Source organism: Lissotriton helveticus, chromosome 4_1 (genome assembly GCF_964261635.1).
Source record: "Lissotriton helveticus chromosome 4_1, aLisHel1.1, whole genome shotgun sequence".
Taxonomy (NCBI): Eukaryota; Metazoa; Chordata; class Amphibia; order Caudata; family Salamandridae; genus Lissotriton; species Lissotriton helveticus.
Genome location: NC_136063.1, coordinates 792,831,422 through 792,846,135, shown reverse-complemented (window position 1 = coordinate 792,846,135; position 14,714 = coordinate 792,831,422).

Sequence of the window (14,714 nt, the reverse complement as noted above, 5' to 3'; positions counted from 1 at the left end):
TCTGCTGCTGAATCACTGCCACCAAGGAGACAACCGGTATTTCACCCAATATTTGTTCACAATCCAACTCAGGTGAGTAAAGTTTTAACACAGTGCATTCTGGGGCCGGTAGTCTCAGATAACGCCCCAGTGGGCTGGAAGGCAGTGCATTCAGTAAAAATCACCAACTATATCAAGAGTGCACCATTCCATTGTCTCTCCGTTCAAAATCTGAGCCAGAATGATCCATACGCATCACCTACCTGGAAGCAGAGTGCTGCATTCTGGGTGTTGCAGACCGCGACTACTTCGTGAACTGAAACAGGTGGGATAACATCTTTGAGGGCGGAACCTTTTCGCATGAATAAGAAGGCTGCAGGACTTACACCTTAGTACGTTGGAAGCCTGCTGAACACTTGGGCGCTGAAGAAGGCAATACTGTGCCGAAATGCATTTGCCATTATTGTGCAAATAAAGTGCTTCCATGGCTGTCCCCCGTTGTGGCCTCTGCTCTTTCGTGTAGGAGGAGGTTGGTGTGATATTTTCTGTGTCGGCCAGAGACGCAGTTCAGAGACTCCCGCTTTGCAAGTTGTCCCAGACCCTACTGGCTCTGCTTCAGCAATTTTAGAGGACTCGAAGGGATTGGAATGGCCTGGGCCCACCACGATGTTCGGGGAGAAACAGGGGGGTTGTGAGGTTATTCAGCCTCATGCTGGGCGGCATGCATTGACATAGCTGCCCCCGCCGAGTATTATCCTGATCTTTGGGGCTGAAGCGGTGTGGGGACCCATGGAGGTGCATTGTTTTCACTACAAGCAGGAAAATTGGGCTGTCATAACATCTGAACCCTGCATCCCGCACGATCATCCGGTCTCACAAACATTCCACGCATCACCTACCTGGAAGCAGAGTGCTGCATTCTGGGTGTTGCATTCGTGACTACTTCGTGAACTGAAACAGGTGGGATAACATCTTTGAGAGCGGAGCCTTTTTGCATGAATAAGAAGGCTGCAGGACTTACACCTTAGTATGTCGGAAGCCTCCTGAACACTGAACAGGCAATACTCTGCCGAAATGCATTTGCCATTATTGTGCAAATAAAGTGCTTCCATGGTTGTCCCCCCTTGTGGCCTCTGCTCTTTTGTGTAGGAGGAGGTTGGTGTGTGATATATATATATATATATATATATATATATATATATATATATATATATTCACTGAAAAAACCATAGGTTATAGACCATATATAGTTAGGAATTAGCATTTACAAAACCTTGAAAATTCACTGAAAAAACCATAGGTTATAGACCATATATAGTTAGGAATTAGCATTTAAAAAACCTTATTTTACTCACACAAAACCATTGAAATTCCATATATAGTTAGTTGCACTAACTATATATCGCGCACCCGCAATCCACTGCTGATCATGTCACATATTACATCATTCATGACATGGTCAGTGACATCACTGATGACATCACTGATGACATCTCAAATGACATCACTGATGAGATCACTGATGACGTCATCCAGTGACTGTGTGTTTCTGTAAAGTTTAAATATGTTTTACATATTGAAGAATGAGTAGATGTATAAGTGTCTGGACGAAGGATTTAGTAGGTGCATGACTGAATGTATGAGTGAGTGATTAAATGTGTCTCACTGAGTGCATGGGTTAGTGACTAAACTGTCTTAATTTGTGCATCATTATGTCTGTTGTTCTGTAAACTGCTGCATGTGTTGATCATCAGCTATACGAGAGGCTATATGTGTTATTAATTGGTTGCCCAAGTATTTCTATGGCAGATTGAGTTTGTGTGGGGGTGGCTGGAAGGTGTGTGACTCTATGCATAGATGTGTGAGCAGTTTATTCACTAGGTGTATGAGTTCAAGAGTGCATGTGGAAACAGCTACATGGGCAGTTGACTGTGTGCATGAGTGTATTGATGAGTGAATGGATATCTCAATGCTACATGTCATAGTAAGTACATATGTAAAACACAGTACATGTGAGAGTTGGCATATATAAATAACTGTGCATGAGAGCCACTGAATGAGTGAGTGGTTGTATCGATCATTGTGAACTTGTATCAGGGATTGTATAAGAGAGTAAATATGTGTTAGTATATGTTTCAATAAGTAAGGTGTGTTTAACTGTATAGTTGAAGAAATGGAGGTGAGATTGTTTCTTTGCATGACTGACTGGGTGTGTGAGTAACTCCATGGATGAGTGGCAGTGTGTGAGTGTCTGTATACACTGAGTGTATCTAAGGTTATATTAGAGTCTGAAGAGGTTTATCGTATTAGCACAAGAATGATGTCAAATGAGATGTCATCAGTGATGTCATCAGTGATGTCATTTGAGATGTCATCAGTGATGTCATCAGTGATGTCACTGACCATGTCATGAATGATGTAATATGTGACATGATCAGCAGTGGATTGCGGGTGCGCGATATATAGTTAGTGCAACTAACTATATATGGAATTTCAATGGTTTTGTGTGAGTAAAATAAGGTTTTTTAAATGCTAATTCCTAACTATATATGGTCTATAACCTATGGTTTTTTCAGTGAATTTTCAAGGTTTTGTAAATGCTAATTCCTAACTATATATGGTCTATAACCTATGGTTTTTTCAGTGAATTTCAATGGTTTTTTAATAGCAAATATCATAAGCTGTCGAATGTCAAGTACGTGGTAAGTGAAAACATTTTCGTGTTTATGCACACTGATCTGCTTTGAATGGTGCCCCCCCCCTCATTTCTATTAGGAGTACTCTCTCTTTGCAGATAGTGAAAGGTAGTTAACGCAGGCCTTTGCCCCCGTTGTAATCCGTCGTGCCTGCTTCTCTCTCCATTTGATTGAATGTTATCCAAGTATTTACTGTTTTAGAATTAGTTCTCTTTGGTTCATTCTCTATTTACAAACAAACACAGAGTCGCAATACTCTGTTTAGTCTTTGCAGATAACGAAAAATCGTGTAAAAAAAAAGAAAAGGAATCGAGCAAAATCAGTAGGCCACTAATGGGATCTCTTTTTGACCTCGCTAAAATAGAAACATTAGGAACAACCCCTCATGACAAATACAAAACTAGTGAGATGAACTGAACTCCACACAATAATGGCTGCAAAACAGCTCGGCTCCGCCACCCACCCCGCCCAAAATAACGATAAAGAGCGGCTGCCATGATTGGTTGCGGAATGGCCACAACGGAGCTACGAAATGGTGGTGCTCTCATGCTAACCCCAGCTTCAGTCTGAAACATCCAGAAACACTGTAGACTACCAATTCGATCAGTTCCGGTAGCGCCCCAATGTAACCCGGTAGAGAAGAACTAGCCCTCCCCTCTTTGACTGATGGTTCTTGTTGCCTGTCCCTTCTGTTGTCATTTAACAGAACTATTTAGCCTGCTGAAAGGGGTTGTGTTTCGACCGCTGGTTGGTGGAGACATTTTGACTATATTCTGGACCTGCGTTGTCGCGTAATGCGTCATATGACGCGCCGCGTTAGCGCATCCGGAAGTCATCCGGGGCGCGCAGCGCGTAACGTAAGCATAACAAGTCATGTGACTTGTTAATAAAACTTTTCATTGGTTCATTTTACTTTTCTTATTCTAATGATGAAAGCCTTGGTCATATCACCTAAAAATTACGCTTTTAATTACTTCCGAACATTATTTTTTCTTAAATATATGTTATAATGTTCCAGGCTAATGTACTTTCCCGGAAATTTTACAACTGTCCTGCAAGTAAAATATATTATTTTTTCGAGAAAAAGAGCGTTTCTTCGTCCCATGACGGAGCCGTTGAGCAAAAGAGGGTCGACCTGCTGTCTTAGTCGCCGATACGCCTGAATATGAGATTCTTATCGATCACTTTATGTTGCAGGAATAGAAAACACAACAGCCCTTGACCATTTATCTTTACTGCGTTCCTTCGTATTATACCTTTTACCCTTCATGTAATTGGTCTGCTTTATTTCACTTGCCTTTTAATGATTCTAAAACAGTGACTATTATTAAAAACTTTACCAATGTATATACTACTACCATGTTTTCTTTTAAAAACCTTTATTGTGAAAATTTCATTATACAAATACGAGCCTATAACCACGTGGGCCTGCCACGGAGCAAACTGTAATCGTATATGATGAATAGACATTTACACTGTAGAGGAACGTAACGGGCGGGCCATTAGGTTGCAAGAACTAAGGTGTCTAACAGTTACGGAATCGGTGGACGTACATTTTATAATTAAAATACGACAGGGCCAGTTACAATAAAATTATCTAGATATACATTTGCGGGCAAGTACCATGGGTGACGTTAATTCGAATTTTCAACAGTACAGTAATCAATAACACATCAGAACTTAATATCAATAGGGATGTCGAAATATTCAATCAATTCTCGTCCCCGCCCGCCATGTGCTTCAAAACTGCATACGTATCTCGTGATTTCAAGGTTCTGCAACCAGTACACAACAAGGAGTTACGAGTCCCATTTATTCCGGCGCCATTTTGGGCGAGGACGGGCAGGTCCAGGATATAGTCAAAATGTCTCTACCAACCATCGACTATGATGATGTTCATATGCTGTATTTATTAGAGTAACACTCATCTGTCCACATGAAATTAATTTACCACAATCTAAACATGTCATTTTAATCTTTCCAAAGTTCTTCTAAATATTTGGGACCGTTTCCCTTGCCTCTGAAGCTCTCAGTGCCACTTCTTTGATGAATGTACTAGCAGGTCAGGGGTTCTCCTCCAAATCTCTCTTTTATGCAGCACTATAATTAATTGGTGCCACCTCTCCATATGACGATGCATGGTATAGTTACCACAACTATATATTTTTTCGGTTCCTCTGGAGAGTTCATCGTGGCAGATGAAGCGTGTAACGTACCGGGCATTTACCTTTTTTTGCATGTACAGGAAAGGAAAAAAAAATCGAGCGTCCGAGTTCTAAGGTGTCCCAGGGCCATTTTAGTGGACCAGGCCCAAATCCAAAGAACAGGCCGCCATTTTGAGAGTCCTCTTGCAGCCGCCTGTCGCTGTAGCATCAAGAGCAGCCGAAACTCAGCTGAATGGCAACTGAAACGGTAAATGGGCGCCCCACTACATTTCAGCATTGTAGGATGACCACACCAGTACAGCAACTTGCTAGACATCACCTCGGTGCCATCCGGATCTCGGCGCCCCACTGCAGATGAAGTGCCTCTCAACTATGAAACCACCACGGTGACATCCGGATCTTGGCGCGTTGTGCTGCCTTCGGCCTATTCGCACATCGGTCCGCTACTGATGCCATCTCACAGGCTAATGGGGTGACCCACGCCGAGTTTCAGCATTGTAGGATGACCACACCAACTTGCTAGACATCACCTCGGTGCCATCCGAATCTTGGCATCTCAACGCCTAGTGGTATCTTCCATACAGAAAATATTGTTACGCTGCCTTTGGCCCCATTCGCACATCAGTCCGCAACTTAGACATCACCTCGGTGCCATCCGGATCTTGGCATCTCAGCGCCTTGTGGTGTCAGTCAGAAAATATTGTTGCGCTGCCTTTGGCCCCATTCGCACATCAGTCCGCTACTGACACCATCTCACAGGCCAATAGGGCGCCCCACGCCGACTTTTACCATTGTACGATGGCCACACCAGTGGCACAACTTGCTAGACATCACCTCGGTGCCATCCGAATCTTGGCATCTCAACGCCTAGTGGTATCTTCCATACAGAAAATCTTGTTACGCTACCTTTGGCCCCATTCGCACATCGGTCCGCAACTTAGACATCACCTCGGTGCCATCCGGATCTTGGCATCTCAGCGCCTTGTGGTGTATTCTCTTCAGAAAATATTGTTGAGCTGCCTTTGGCCCCATTCGCACATCGGTCCGCAACTCAGACATCACCTCGGTGCCATCCGGATCTTGGCATCTCAGCGCCTTGTGGTGTCTTCTACTCCGAAAATATTGTAGAAAATATTGTTGCGCTGCCTTTGGCCCCATTCACACATCAGTCCGCTACTGACACCATCTCACAGGCCAACAGGGCGCCCCACGCCGACTTTTACCATTGTACGATGGCCACACCAGTGCCACAACTTGCTAGACACCACCTTGGTGCCATCCGGATCTTGGCATCTCAGCGCCTTGTGGTGTCTTCAAATCAGAAAATATTGTTGCGCTGCCTTTGGCCCCATTCGCACATCGGTCCGCTACTGACGCCATCTCACAGGCCAACGGGGCGCCCCACGCCGACTTTCAACATTGTAGGATGGCCACAGAAGTGCGACAACTTACTAGACACCACCTCGGTGCCATCCGGATCTTGGCGCGTTGTGCTGCCTTCGGCCTATTCGCACATCGGTCCGCTACTGACGCAAACTCACAGGCCAACGGGGCGCCCCACGCCGACTTTCAGCATTGTAGGATGGCCACACCAGTGCGGCAACTTGCTACACACCACCTCGGTGCCATCCGGATCTTGGCATCTCAGCGCCTAGTGGTGTCTTCTATTCCGAAAATATTGTTGCGCTGCCTTCGGCCCCATTCACACATCGGTCCGCTACTGACGCCATCTCACAGTCCAACGGGGCGCCCCACGCCGACTTTCAGCATTGTAGGATGGCCACACCAGTGCTGCAACTTGCTGGACACCACCTCGGTGCCATCCGGATCTTGGCGCGTTGTGTTGCCTTCGGCCTATTCGCACATCGGTCCGCTACTGACGCCGCCTCACGTGCCAACGTATTTTCTCCGCATTTTACACCCTATGCCGCATAACAGGTCATGTGACTTGTTTATAAAACTTTTCATTGGTTCATTTTACTTTTGGTTTCCTAATGATGGAAGGCTTGATCATGTGACCTAAAAACAACACTTTTCATTGGATGAAAACTTTTTTTTTTTCCCAAACGATGAAAGCCCCACCTTGTTTCTGGATGTTTCAGACTGAAGCTGGCGTCAGCATGAGAGCACCACCATCTCGTAGCTCAGTCGTGGTCATTCCGCGAGCAATCATGGCAGCCGCTCCCCACCAGAAGCCTGCAGGAGTCGGAGCCCCCAAAACTTTTGATGAATTCTCAAGGCGGAGGGGACGCTTTCGAGAATGGGGTCCAAGACCTAGCAGACAAGCGTCCGATTTCCAAGGTGTCCCAGGGCCATTTCAGTGGACCAGGCCCAAAAAGGAAACAGCCTGCCGCCATTTTGAGAGTCCTGTGACAGCCGCCTATCGCTGCACCGCAAGAGTGGGCGCAACTCAGCTGAATTGCGGCTTTTGACACAGTGGACCAAAAACGGACGGAATGGCAACTGAAACGGTAAAGGGGCGCCCCACTACAACAGATGACACTCCACCTGGAGAGGCCCGTTCACGCCGCCTCCCCCGGGGCGCCCCACGCCGTTATTCGGAGCAGCATTGTAGGATACCAAAACCAGTGCGGCAACTTACTGGACATCACCTTGGTGCCATCGTTCTGCTGCCTTGGAACTATTCGCGCAACAGTTTGCTACTGATGACCCACCCCCCGCGACGCCCCATGCCGTTATTTGCTGGGTGGCAACTTACTAGACATCACTTTCGTGTCATCTAGATTTCGGCGCGTTCTGCTGCCTTGGAACTATTCGCACAACAGTTTGCTACTGATGACCCACCCCCCGCGACGCCCCACGCCGGAAATCTGGACGTTGTGCTGCGTTGGGACTATTCGCACACCCGACCGCTACTTCGTTGTTTTTCCCTAAAAATGTTTATATGTTATTACTATTTTTGTTTTCTTGTATATATTTATAAATTATTAAAGTTTTATAATCGTACTACTTTGTCGGAGTGCTATATATTTTTAATGTGACACATAACTGTAAAAACTTTGATGTACAAAGAGTCATCCCTGGAATCTTCCGCTTCAGGCTCGGTCCCCTCCCCAATCACAATACAGGATGGTTTTCAGATAATAGCAACGCTTCTGCTGTGACGGATCTCATCGAGTGTGGGCCTTGATCTACTATAACTCCTTTGAAGAGGGGTGATTCTTTACAGCTGTGGCCATAAACTACATCTGCAGGGCTAGCTGATACCCTAGGACCAGCCTGGACAATCGGACACAGAGGAAAAGGAGTGTCAGAGGGTGCGGTAGTGAATAGGGCGAAAGGGAGGTGTCGGGCGGGCACAGGGTGTGATTCTCAGGGAAGAGCAGCGCAGATGGGGGGAGGTTTATTACCCATGCATAAGACAGAGAGCGGGGGTGACCACTGCCTGGGGGAGATGCTTGTGAGGGTGGGGAGCCATGCTAAGGATCGACAGCGTGCACAGAGTGGGTCTGGTCAAGGCATCTAAAATGGCTGCCGTGCACGACAAAAGTGTGGCATTTGAAAAAAGACAAGATGGCGCAGACAATGTTTTTCAACACTTCCTGATTTCCTTCGAATCGAACGTTAACAGACGTTGGGGCATATTACCAAAGTTAAGCGATATTTATCCCTAACGATGCTTAGCAACGATTTTTTTACCGTCAGAAATTATCGCAGATAAACCTTGCTATTATCAAGGTTTATCGGAAATACGATAAAAAACGACCGCAATGCATTAATATCGCTGAAAACTCAGCGATATTCATGCATTACCGAGCTAATGCTCTTAGCCATGTTATCCACCTCCCATTGGATAACATGGCTAAGAACTGCTCAGGGCAGGTGGTAGCTTTTGGAGATATTCGCGCTTATCTCGAATATTTCCAAAAGTTGATAATAGGAGATAGCGATGTTAGCGACTGTTTCCAGTCGCTAACATCTTGGCATGCCCACTTTGCATGTCATTAGTGATAAATATCACTCACATGCAAAGTGGGGCCCAAGATGGTCGCTATATTCTACTAGCCGTCGCTAACTGGTGTTAGCAACAGCTAGGTAATACACATATAATTTTATCTCCGCGAAGCGGAGCGCTGTTACAGATATATATCTTGTTTCTGAACGTTAATTTCTCAAAATGCACTGAAGCACATATATTGAGACCTAGCAAAGGCACATCGGGCTACCAGTCCCTACAATTTTGCCAAGTTTCGTGCAAATCCATTCAGCTGTTCGATCCTACCGAGAGACAAGATGGCGGCCGCTACGGACTGTTTGGAATGTTTACAGACACCGGAGAGCCAATCAGCTTCGCTTCGCAAAGCTCCGTAACGCGAAAAGTACGCGAAGCGGTGCGCTGTTACAGATATATATCTTTTTTTGAACGTTAATTTCTCAAAATCCACTGGAGCACATATATTGAGATCTAGCAAAGGCACATCGGGCTACCAGTCCCTACAATTTTGCCAAGTTTCGTGCAAATCCATTCAGCTGTTCGATTATTATTATTTTTATTTTTTTTTGCCCCGCGGGGCCCTTTTAAAACCTCCACATCAAACCTAGGGGGTGAGCGACAATGTACTATGCCCCCTTATGGTCATTTGCCCCTTCGCTTTGGCCTCCTCTTGTCTCTCGATCCTACCGAGAGACAAGATGGCGGCCGCTACGGACTGTTTGGAATGTTGACAGACGCCGGAGAACCAATCAGCTTCGCTTCGCAAAGCTCCGTAACGCGAAAAGTACGCGAAGCGGTGCGCTGTTACAGATATATATCTTTTTTTGAACGTTAATTTCTCAAAATCCACTGGAGCACATATATTGAGATCTAGCAAAGGCACATCGGGCTACCAGTCCCTACAATTTTGCCAAGTTTCGTGCAAATCCATTCAGCTGTTCGATTATTATTATTTTTATTTTTTTTTGCCCCGCGGGGCCCTTTTAAAACCTCCACATCAAACCTAGGGGGTGAGCGACAATGTACTATGCCCCCTTATGGTCATTTGCCCCTTCGCTTTGGCCTCCTCTTGTCTCTCGATCCTACCGAGAGACAAGATGGCGGCCGCTACGGACTGTTTGGAATGTTGACAGACGCCGGAGAACCAATCAGCTTCGCTTCACAAAGCTCCGTTGCGCGAAAAGTACGCGTCCTGGGGCGCTGCCCGGTCCGCTGTTACAGATATATATCTTTTTTTAAACGTTAATTTCTCAAAATCCACTGGAGCACATATATTGAGACCTAAAAAAGGCACATCGGGCTACCAGTCCCTACAATTTTGCCAAGTTTCGTGCAAATCCATTCAGCCGTTCGGGCTAAAAGTGAGGCCAACCGCCCTATGGAAATTAACATGGGAAAAACGCGTTTTGGGACCCCCCTTTTTTCTCGGCCCCCCCTTGACGAACCCCCCCAAAATTTTCAGGGGCTGCTCAGAAACAAAATGTGCCATTTTCCTGAAAATTTCAGCCAATTCCGTCCACAAACGCCAAAGTTATTAGACATAGAATTTTCAAAAATCCCATAGGGAAAAAATCCTAACTATATATACCTACTGGCGACCGCCAGTAGGTAATGTATATAAATATATATATATATATATATATATATATATATATATATATATATATATATATATATATATATATATTCACTGAAAAAACCATAGGTTATAGACCATATATAGTTAGGAATTAGCATTTACAAAACCTTGAAAATTCACTGAAAAAACCATAGGTTATACACCATATATAGTTAGGAATTAGCATTTAAAAAACCTTATTTTACTCACACAAAACCATTGAAATTCCATATATAGTTAGTTGTACTAACTATATATCGCGCACCCGCAATCCACTGCTGATCATGTCACATATTACATCATTCATGACATGGTCAGTGACATCACTGATGACATCACTGATGACATCTCAAATGACATCACTGATGACATCACTGATGACATCTCAAATGACATCACTGATGACATCACTGATGACATCTCATTTGACATTACTGATCACATCACTGATGACATCATTCATTTGATAATACGATGAAGCTCTTCAGACTCTAATATAACCTTAGATACACTAAGTGTAAACAGACACTCACAGACTGTCACTCATCCATGGAGTTACACACACACCTAGTCAGTCATGCAAAGAATCAATCACACCTCCATTTTCTCAACTATACAGTTATACACACCTTACTTATTCAAACATATACTAACACATATTTACTCTCTTATACAATCCCTGATACAAGTTCACAATGATCCATACAGCCACTCACACATTCACTGGCTCTTTTGCACAGTTATTTATATATGTCAACTCTCACATGTACTGTGTTTTACATATGTACTTACTTTGACATGTAGCACTGAGATATCCATTCACTCAGCAATACACGCATGCACACAGTCAACCGCCCATACAGCTGTTTCCACATGCACTTTTGAACCCATACATCTAGTGAATCAACTGCTCACACATCTATGCACAGAGTCATACACCTCCCAGCCACCCATACACACTCTCAGTCTCCCATACAAATACTTGGGCAACCAATATATAACCCATATAGTTAATCATATAGCTAATGATCAACACATGCAGCAGCGTATAGAACAACAGACATAATGATGCACAAATTGAGACAGTTTAGTCACTAACCCATGCACTCAGTGAGACACATTTAATCACTCACTCATACAGTCAGTCATGCACCTACTAAATCCTTCATCCAGACATTTATACATCCACTCATTCTTAAATATGTAAGACATATTTTAACTTTACAGAAAAATACAGTCACTGGATGTTGTCATCAGTGATGTCATCAGTGATGTCATTTGAGATGTCATCAGTGATGTCATCAGTGATGTCATTTGAGATGTCATCAGTGATGTCATCAGTGATGTCACTGACCATGTCATGAATGATGTAATATGTGACATGATCAGCAGTGGATTGCGGGTGCGCGATATATAGTTAGTACAACTAACTATATATGGAATTTCAATGGTTTTGTGTGAGTAAAATAAGGTTTTTTAAATGCTAATTCCTAACTATATATGGTGTATAACCTATGGTTTTTTCAGTGAATTTTCAAGGTTTTGTAAATGCTAATTCCTAACTATATATGGTCTATAACCTATGGTTTTTTCAGTGAACTTCATTGGTTTTTTAAAAGCTAATATCTATAGCTGTAAAATGTATTCTTCTTTAAATCCCAAAATATATTTTATATGTTTATTAATAATTTTTTTTAAATATTTTTTTTGTTTCGCTCCCGGTCCGCGAACCGGAAAGCTTTCCGTTAGCTCAAATTGATGCCGCGACCCGGTCCGCGAACCGGTAAGAAATCAACATCGTGACGCGTCGCGAAAGCGCGACGTATCGCGTTGCCGCGTAATGCGTCTTATGACGTACCGCGTTAGCGCACCCGGAAGTGCCCCGGGGCACGGACCGAGGCGCGAAACGCAGCTCCCCGGAAGCGATCCGCGGCGCGTCGCGAAAGCGCGACGTATCGCGTTGCCGCGTAATGCGTCTTGTGACGTACCGCGTTAGCGCACCCGGAAGTGCTCCGGGGCGCGGACCGAGGCGCAAAGCGCAGCGACCCGGAAGCTAACCGGGGCGCGTTCCGCAGCGCGTAACATGAGCGTGAGAGGTCATGTGACTTGTTAATAAAACTTTTCATTGGTTCATTTCACTTTTGGTTTCATAATCATGTAAGGCTAGGTCAGGTGACCTAAAAATAACACTTTTCATTGGTTGAGAACTATTGTTTTTCCCAAATAATGAAAACCCCTCCTTCTTTCCTCACTCTGACTTTCATCATTGTGAGAGGAAGACCTTTATTAATACTTCAGAAATGGCTTCAGTAGTTGCTTCAGCTGGTGCACCCCCACCACCACCTCCACCTCCTCATGGGAAGAGAGGACCACCTCCCCAGGTCATGACCAACACAGAGGAGGAAGAGGAAGAAATGGAGGAAGAGGAAGGAGAAGAACCACAGTTCTTGGAAGAGGTGCCCCGGGTTTCCCATAAGAAAGCCAGTTTCATCTGGCAGTTTTATTCAATCCCTCCAGGCCAAAAAAAAGTGAATGCGAGGTATGTCACCTGCCTCATCTGCAAAGATAAATTATCAAGAGGGACTGATAAGAAGTATAGTTATGGGAACTATACAATGCATAGGCATATGACCAGGAAGCATCCACTTAATTACAGCCGGGCGGAAATACGGGATTTGGAGGAAAATCCAACATCAACTCATGTGGCCAGATCAAGATCGTCAATATCATTGACACCAGCAGAGGCACGGGAAACTGTGCCAAACATACAAGAGAATTTTGGCCACATGAAACATACTTGTATGCACTGTGGTGCGTTGATAGCATGTGGTAATATGAGTATAAATGCTATCAACCTGGCTTATGAACATCATAATTGCCCTAACCGCCCCCAGTAATTTTTTTTTTGCTCCTGTTGAGCCCTTTTCAATGCCTGTTTTTTGTTGTTTCCCCCCCCAAAAAAACCCAAAAAAATATAAAATCGTTCAAAAAATACAAAAAAAACAAAAAATGTTCCAAAAAAAAAAATATATAAAACAACAAAAATATTTTTAAAAAAAGTTCTTTTCAGAACTACCTCCCCTTTCAAAAAAAATTGCTAGAATGTTTAGCACTCTGGCAAGCTCTATTTCTTTTGGTTCGCTTCCCGGTTAGCTTCCCGGTACGCGGACCGGGAGCTAACCAAAAAAAAAAAAAAAAGAGTAAGTATAAGGAAAGTAAACAGAGAGTGATGTTAAAAGAAAGACAGCTATAGGGAGTAAAGAAGAGATACTGTTTAATAGATCTATTTACCGAAGAAAAGACGGAAGAGGGTATAATTGTGAAAAACAAAATAGATAAGGAAGTGAAAGAAAAAAAAAGAGAGTATAACATTAACAAAGAAGAGTTTCTTGGAGAATGTGAGTGAATGTTCAAAATAAGATTAAAACATGGGGAATAACAGAGAGAAAAAATAGAAAACAGAAAACAAAAAATAACAGAAAAAGATTAATTGAAACAGCAAAGAAATGTAAGTAACATAGAGCCATATCATCAACATAGGCAATAAAAGTTTTGCAGCTTTTATCGGCAGAAATGTGTCGCTAAAGCCGCTTTTGCGGCAGAAAACTGCCGCTAAAACCACTTTTGCACCAGTTTTCTGCCGATAAAAATAGCAATAATTTTATTGGCTGTGTTCATAATATGCCCCTTAGTGTGCTTCAACTACACAGAGAAAGCATTATGAACAAATAGTGATAGAGTGATCAGTCAAAGACACTAAGAGTAATAGAGACGGAGTGAGTGAACAAGAGTGAAGAACTATGAGAAGAGAGGGACTGAGAAAAAGAGTGGAAGGAGTTGAGTAAGTAGGTAATAGAGAAAGGAATGAGGGAAGTAGCAAAGGCAGGAAACTGAGGGTTAAAGAAATGAAGCAGTGGAACTAATAGAAGTTAAATGTGATACAAATGTAACGAAAAGAGTACAAAACATTTACCTTATAATTGTCGTTAAATTACTCACTTTTTGTTTTTATACTTTCAATCTGTGAAAGAGAGAACAAACATTTGAAAAATATTAAAACATGTATTTAAAAATTACAAAAGACAAGGGAAAAGATTGAAGGACAAACAGTTTTTCAACAACTTTGACACTTACAGACACTACTGCTTCATTAACACAGAAACTCCACAGTTTTTTTCATTTTAAACTCTTATTTTTTCAACTGCCATTTCATTGCCACACTTCATCTGACTGCAGCAGAACCTTCTCTCACTATGTTTTTTGTCTGGATTGTTGGACATAGTTACATCTATTGGGCTCAG